Here is an 8,453-nt window from a genome sequence, read left to right as displayed (position 1 = left end):
AAGTAGGCTAAATGCTGTTCTAAATTGGTAAGAGGAATACACAGGCGGCATAGCTTGGTTCAGTGGAGGAGGACAACTGTAATAAGTGGCTTAGACAGACAGAGTAGGCCTAAAATCTTAAAAGTAGGCTAATGTCAGTTCAAAATGTGTTTTAGTAGTACACAGGCGGCATAGCTTTGATCAGCGGAGGACAGTTGTAATGTGTGGCACAGACAGACAGACAGAGGCCTAAAATAAAAAAAGGTGGCTTCATGCAGTTCAAAACTGGTAGCAGGACTAACCAGGCGGCCTAGCTTGTTTCAGGGGGGGACAGTTGTAATGTGTGGCGCAGACAGACAGACAGAGGCCTAAAATAAAAAAAGGTGGCTTCATGCAGTTCAAAACTGCTACCATGACTAACCAGGCAGCCTAGCTTGTTTGATTGGCTTGCTTTCTGCGGTGTCACAGGGGCTATAAAGGGGCGTGCACGCCGACTGCCATCTTACTTATAGTAGCATAGGGAGAGGTTGCCGCAGCTTCATCAGAAAATGGGATATAGTTAGGGACAGTGGAGGCTATATTTTTGTGCATCAGCTCTGTAGCTTATTAGGCTTCCTTATAAGGCTCCCTGATAGCTGCATTGCTGTTTGCACGCCGCTGTGCAAACCAACTGCTTTTTTAAAAGCAAAAATCCTGTTGCTCCTTTCTGCACAGTTATCTTGTTTATTTGTCCACACTTTTGTGTGCAGCAGTCCTTTTTATTGCTGCCATACTTGTCCAGAGATCATTGTAGGGAGATTGAAATTGTACTACAGTCCTTGTATTTTTTCATATATCTTTCAGCCACTTTCTGCCACTTACATTGTGTTGTTTTATGCACAGGGCCTGAGGTTTGGTTTAGTCTCCCCCCCAAAAAAAGTGAGATTCAAATTATCACAAAGTAGATATACTGCAGTCCTGTTAGTTTGTGGTATATCAGCCAGCCACTTTCAGCCACTTACATTGTGTTGTTTTTTGCACAGGGCCTGATTTTTTGTTCAGTCTCCCCCCAAAAAAAGGAGATTTAAAATCTCAACTCGTTTATATACACCTTCTACCTTGTTTTAAGTACCATATACTGGTTGTTATTTTGGTTAGATTTTCCAAAAAATGAGGAAGCCGGGTGGAAGAGGCCGTGGGCGGTGGTTGCGAACTGGTACTGATGGTGGTGGTGCGTCTGATGGCAGTGGCAAAAGCACAATAGCACCTAAGGCTGGAGGTGTTGAGCAAGCGTCATCGTCTGACTACACAAGGCCTCGAAGGCTTCCTTATCTGGGAGTAGGAAAACGGCTTTTAAAGCCTGAGCAGCATGAAAAAGTTTTGGCTTTCCTTGCTGACTCAGCCTCTAGCTCTTTCGCCTCCTCTTCAGAAAGTTCCAAATATAAAAGCAGCGAGTCGTCAGTGGATGCTACCGGTCAGGAACAAGACGTTTCCTTGTGTCCTTGTGTCCTTCACCCAAACCAAAAGTGAAGGATGCGTCAGGCAACACTATAGGTTACTCCATGGAGTTCTTTACACATACCGTGCCTGGGTTAGAACGGGAAATTGTTAACTGCCCATTACAAGATGAATCGGACATGGAGTGCACTGATGCACAGCCACAGCTAGATTATAATGCTGTTTCATTGACTCAGATCACTACATTGCCCTCACAGTGTACTGAGCCAGAATCTGACCCTGATGAGACTATGGTGCCCAGTCCCGAACGCTATAGCACCTTACACGGTGACACAGAGGAAGGTGCACATGACATTGAAGAGGAGGTGATAGATGACCCAGTTGTTGACCCATATTGGCAGCCTTTGGGGGAAGAGGGTGCCACTGCCAGTAGCTCAGAAGCGGAGGAGGATGATCCGCAGCAGCCATCTACATCGCAACAGCTGTCATCTGGCAGGCCCGTATCAAGCCAAAAACATTTGTCAAAAACAAAAACAGTTTTAGGACAGCGTGGCCAACCGGTGAAAGTAGCACAGCAAGCAATGCCTGAAAAAGTATTCTATAGTAGGAAGAGTGCAGTGTGGCAATTTTTTTAACCAAGATCCGAATTATCAGTCAAAAGTTATCTGTATGAAATGCTCAAAGACCTTTAGAAGAGGGAAGAATCTTCAAAATTTAAATAGAACGTGCATACTTAGACATTTAACCAGCATGCACTTTGAAGCCTGGACTAACCACCAAACGTCCCGTAATGTTGGTGCACCTGCTCAGAATGAAGGTAGTCAGCAACGATACATTGCTTCCCTCACTGTAAGCCCACCAGTTAGAAAACCATCAGCAGCAAATGTGGAGGTATCGTTGCAAGGCCAAAGCAGTCAGAGAATCACAAGGTTCTTGGTAGGAAACACTGTATGTAGGCCAACATCGAGAATACCATCACCAACCCTCTCTCAATCCACCATGTCCACCACCACCACCGCTGGTTCCACCATATGCACCTCTCCAGTCCAGCTCACCCTACCAGAGACTCTAGTTAGGAAAAGGTGGTACTCATCCTCTCATCCACGTACACAGGGTTTGAACACCCACATTGCTAGACTAATCTCATTAGAGATGATGCCCTACCGGTTGGTTGAAAGCGAAGCTTTCAAAGCCCTGATGGCCTATGCAGTACCACGCTATGACCTACCCAGTCGACACTTCTTTGCGAGAAAAGCCATCCCAGCCCTCCACCAGCATGTCAAAGACTGCATTGTCCATGCATTGAGGCAATCAGTCAGTAGAAAGGTGCACCTCACAACAGATGCATGGACCAATAGGCATGGCCAGGGATGTTACGTGTCCATCACGGCACAATGGGTTAATGTGGTGGATGCAGGGTCCACAGGGGACAGCCATAGTGGGACAGTTCTGCCTAACCCACGGTCTAGGAAACAGTTGGCTGTAGGCGTTCACCACCCCTCCTCCTCCAGAAGCGAAAGCTCATCAACAGAGCGCAGTCGCACGACCACTCCATCTGCTGCTGCCAGTGTTGCACACGAGGTCTCCTATTATCGAACAGCTAGTGGTAAGCGTCAGCAGGCTGTGTTAGAAATGAAGTGTTTGGACGACAACAGACACACCGCGGAAGTACTGGCCGAGTACTTGCAGCAAGAAACTCAGTCATGGCTGGGCAGTGTACATCTTGAGGCAGGCAAGGTAGTCAATGATAACGGAAGGAATTTTATAGCTGCCATAGCCCTTTCAGAACTTAAACACATTCCTTGCCTGGGTCACACCTTGAACCTGGTGGTGCAGTGCTTCCTCAAAAATTAACCGGAGTTACCAGCCCTGCTCCTGAAGGTGCGAAGACTTTGCTCGCACATCCGCCGGTCGCCCATACACTCTAGCCGAATGCTGAACCATCAGCGATCGCTGAATCTTCCCCAGCACCGCCTAATAATCGACGTTGCAACAAGGTGGAACTCCACACTGCACATGGTTCAGAGGCTGTGCGAACAGAGGCGTGCTGTAATTAATTTGTGGGAGGATACAAATACACGGGCAGGCAGTTGGATGGCAGACATGGAGTTGTCTGGTGTGCAGTGGTTAAAGCTCCAAGACCTCTCAAGTTCTTCAGTGTTTTGATGAATGCAAATGGCTGGTAAGAGCAGACGACACCATCATAAGCATGAGCATCCCACTAATGCATCTGCTGATGCAAAGTTTGACGCACATTAAGGAGCTGGCATCTGCAGCCGAGGAGGAGGGAAGCATTGATGACAGTCAGCCATTGTCTGCTCAGGGAACTCTCCTGGATGAGGTGGCGGACGAAGAGGAGGAGGAGGAGGAGGATGAAGAAGGGGATGAATATGTATGGGAGGAGGATGCTTCACATGGGGCAAAAGAAACTGGTGGCATTGCAAGGTCAGGTACAGGGTTTTTTTGTGGGACACAAGTGATGTTGATTTGCAAGAAAGTGCTCCTCAACCCAGCACAAGCAGTGAATTGTCACCTGGAACATTGGCCCACATGGCTGAGTATGCCTTGCGTATCCTAAAAAGGGAGCCCCGCATTATCAAAATGATGACCGATGATGATTACTGGTTGGCCTGCCTCCTGGATCCACGATATAAAGGAAAATTACAAAATATCATGCCACATGAGAAGCTTGAGCAAATATTGGCAACCAAACAAGCAACTCTTGTAGACCATTTGGTTCAGGCATTCCCAGCACACAGCGGCGGTGATGGCTCTCACACGAGCCATAGGGGGCATTATGGCAGAGGTGTTAGAGGTGCACAAATCCGAAGTGGCGTTGGACAGAGGGGTTTTATGACCAGGTTGTGGAGTGATTTCGCAATGACCGCTAACACGACAGGTACTGCTGCATCGATTCAAAGTGACAGGAGACAGCATTTGTCCAGTATGGTTACGAACTACTTTTCTTCCCTTATCGATGTTCTCCCCCACAGGTCATTCCCCTTTTATTACTGGGCATCCAAAATAGACACCTGGCCTGAATTGGCAGAATATGCATTACAGGAGCTCGCTTGCCCTGCTTCTAGTGTGCTATCAGAAAGAGTCTCCAGTGCTGCTGGTTCAATAATACTGACCGAAAAAATGACATGTCTGGCTACCCAGAATGTTGATGAAGATCACAGAGGATGTTTGTACAATCTGCAAGATACTCCCTCACCATCTTCCCAAACATTGCACTTCTTTTGACAGCACCCTTTGCCTCTGTGGCATCACGATGGGAGGGTCTGAGAAAACTGTCCCAGAACTTTGCCATTGTTCTCCTACCTGAGCTGGATTGTACTTCTGTCTCTCTCGCTTGGACTCCTTGGTTGCACAACAAACTTATTCCGCTACAAAGGGCCTCTGGTACTGCAACATTTTAGTACACCTCACTGCCTCTGGCAGAAGAGATTGTGGCGTGGGCCTAGAAGTGTTACCAACCAGTAATGACTGTCACACAAAATTTTTATAATGCGAGGGTTACGTTAAATGCAGCGCAACATAAAGTCAGCCATGCGTGCCAGACTGCTGACAGGCAAGACTTCCATGTCCTCACCAACAGGACGGCTGATCATGGTGTCCTCCTACTCCTCCTCCTCCCTGTCCTCAGGCCATCCCGCTGAACAGACGGTATGACAGCTGTGCTTGTAGTACCGTCTATAGCGCATTAAATTAGCTCCTGTTCTTCCTCCTCATTGCCTGCCAATCCACATTGAGAAGACAGGATGTGGATGTACTGAGTGTAATCCCCCTGTATGGTTCCTTGCTCCATGTCCTCGTGCTCTGCCTGCAATGCATCCTCTTTAATTGTGAGCAGAAAGGTTTTCAGAATGCTGAGAACCGGGATGGTGATGCTAAATATGGCGTCATCGCCGCTCACCATCTTGGTGCAGTCCTCAAAGTTTTGGAGGATCGTACATATGTCAGACATCCATGTCCACTCCTGAGGACTTATGTTTGGAGTCTGAACTGAATATCGACGGCCTTGTTGAGGTTGGTAGTCAACAACTGCCCTCTTCTGCTCACAAATCCTTTCCAACATAAGCAGCGTAGAGTTCCAGGTCGTGGGGACATCATACACCAGCCAATGAGTTGGAAGCTGCAAATGCTGCTAAAGCGCAGCAAGGGCGGCAGAAGCTGTTGCTGACTTTCTAAAATGGGCAGACAGATGGCATACTTTCACTAGCAGATCCGGCAGCTCCGGGTAGGTTTTCATAAAACGTTGAACCACGAGGTTAAGCACATGGGCCAAGCAAGGTACAGTCATGGCCAAAAGTATTCACACCCCTGCAATTCTGTCAGATAATACTCATTTTCTTCCTGAAAATGATTGCAAACACAAATTATTTGGTATTATTATCTTCATTTAATTTGTCCTAAATGAAAAAACACAAAAAGAATTGTCCTAAAGCCAAATTGGATACAATTCCACACCAAACATAAAAAAGGGGTGGACAAAAGTATTGGTACCGTTCGAAAAATCATGTGATGCTTCTCTAATTTGTTTAATTAAAGGGAACCTGTCACCCCGAAAATCGCTGGTGAGGTAAGCCCACCGGCATCAGGGGCTTATCTGCAGCATTCTGTAATGCTGTAGATAAGCCCCCGATGTTACCTGAAAAAGGAGAAAAAGACGTTAGATTATACTCACCCAGGGGCGGTCCCGCTGCTGGTCAGGTCAGATGGGAGTCTCTGGTCCGCTGCGGCGCCTCCCATCTTCATTACAAGACGTCCTCTTCTGATCTTCAGCCACGGTTCCGGCGCAGGCGTACTTTGCTCTGCCCTGTTGAGGGCAGACAAAGTACTGCAGTGCGCAGGCGCCGGGCCTCTGAACTTTCCGGCGCCTGCGCACTGCAGTACTATCCTCTGCCCTCAAGAGGGCAGAGCAAAGTACGCCTGCGCCGGAGCCGTGGCTGAAGATCAGAAGAGGGCATCTTGTAATGAAGATGGGAGGCGCCGCAGCGGACCAGAGACGCCCATCTGACCTGACCAGCAGCGGGACCGCCCCTGGGTGAGTATAATCTAACATCTTTTTCTCCTTTTTCAGGTAACATCGGGGGCTTATCTACAGTATTACAGAATGCTGCAGATAAGCCCCTGATGCCAGTGGGCTTACCTCACCCGCGATTTTCGGGGTGACAGGTTCCCTTTAACAGCACCTGTAACTTACATGTGGCACCTAACAGGTGTTGGCAATAACTAAATCACACTTACAGCCTGTTGACATGGATTAAAGTTGACTCAACCTCTGTCCTGTGTCCTTGTGTGTACCACATTGAGCATGGAGAAAAGAAAGAAGACCAAAGAACTGTCTGAAGACTTGAGAAACCAAATTGTGAGGAAGCATGAGCAATCTCAAGGCTACAAGTCCATCTCCAAAGACCCAAATGTTCCTGTGTCTACCGTGCGCAGTGTCATCAAGAAGTTTAAAGCCCATGGCACTGTGGCTAACCTCCCTAGCTGTGGATGGAAAAGAAAAATTGAGAAGAGATTTCCACGCAAGATTGTGTGGATGTTGGATAAAGAACCTCGACTAACATCCAAACAAGTTCAAGCTGTCCTGCAGTCCGAGGGTACAACAGTGTCAACCCGTACTATCTGTCGGCATCTGAATGAAAAGGGACTGTATGGTAGAAGACCCAGGAAGACCCCACTTCTTACCCCAAGACATAAAAAAGCCAGGCTGGAGTTTGCCAAGACTTGCCTAAAAAAGCCTAAAACGTTTTGGAAGAATATTCTCTGGTCAGATGAGACAAAAGTAGAGCTTTTTGGGCATCAACATAGAGTTTACAGGAGAAGAAAAGAGGCATTCAAAGAAAAGAACACGGTCTCTACAGTCAAACATGGCAGAGGTTTCCTGATGTTTTGGGGTTGCTTTGCTGCCACTAGCACTAGACTGCTTGACCGTGTGCATGGCATTATGAAGTCTGAAGACTACCAACAAATTTTGCAGCATAATGTAGGGCCCAGTGTGAGAAAGCTGGGTCTCCCTTAGAGGTCATGGGTCTTCCAGCAGGACAATGACCCAAAACACACTTCAAAAAGCACTAGAAAATGGTTTTAGAGAAAGCACTGGAGACTTCTAAGGTGGCCAGCAATGAGTCCAGACCTGAATCCTATAGAACACCTGTGGAGAGATCTAAAAATGGCAGTTTGGAGAAGGCACCCTTCAAATATCAGGGACCTGGAGCAGTTTGGCAAAGAAGAATGGTCTAAAATTCCAGCACAGCATTGTAAGAAACTCATTGATGGTTACCGGAAGCGGTTGGTCGCAGTTATTTTGGCTAAAGGCTGTGCAGCCAAGCATTAGGCTGAGGGTGCCAATACTTTTGTCTGGCCCATTTTTGGAGTTTTGTGTGAAATGATCAATGTTTTGCTTTTTACTTCATTCGCTTTTGTGTTTTTTCATTTAAGACGAAGTAAATGAAGATAATAATACCAAATAATTTGTGATTGCAATCATTTTCAGGATGAAAATGAGTATTATCGGACAGAATTGCAGGGGTGTCAAATTGCAGAGCCGCCACCAGGTTACGGCCATTGTCACACACGACCATGCCTGGCTGTGGGTTCAGCGGTGTCATCCAAACATCTGACTGCTCTTTCAGTGCTGTCCACAACTCTTCTGCATTGTGCAGAAGCAAATCAGCTTCAGCACAGCCTTTTGCCACTTTGCTAAAGCAGTGCTGCAGTGCTTCCAGCCTCTGACTGATGTGTTGATTTCAGGGATGGAGGATGAAGAGGAGGAGGAGGAGGTGCAGGAGCTGTAGACTGTGGGGGCAACCCTGATTGACATAGGACCAGAAATCCTCGGAGTGGGGAGGATGTGTTCCATCCCAAGGTCTGACTGGGTCCTAACTTCCACTATGTTAACCCAGTGTGCCGTCACTGAGATGTTCCATCCCTGCCCACAAGCACTTGTCCACGTGTCTGTGGTTAGGTGGACTTTCCCTGTAACAGCATTGCTGAGGGCATGGGTAATCTTGTGGGACACATGC

The sequence above is a fragment of the Ranitomeya imitator genome, chromosome 1, assembly GCF_032444005.1.
Source record: "Ranitomeya imitator isolate aRanImi1 chromosome 1, aRanImi1.pri, whole genome shotgun sequence".
Classification (NCBI taxonomy): domain Eukaryota; kingdom Metazoa; phylum Chordata; class Amphibia; order Anura; family Dendrobatidae; genus Ranitomeya; species Ranitomeya imitator.
Note: the sequence above shows the minus strand (reverse complement) of the source record.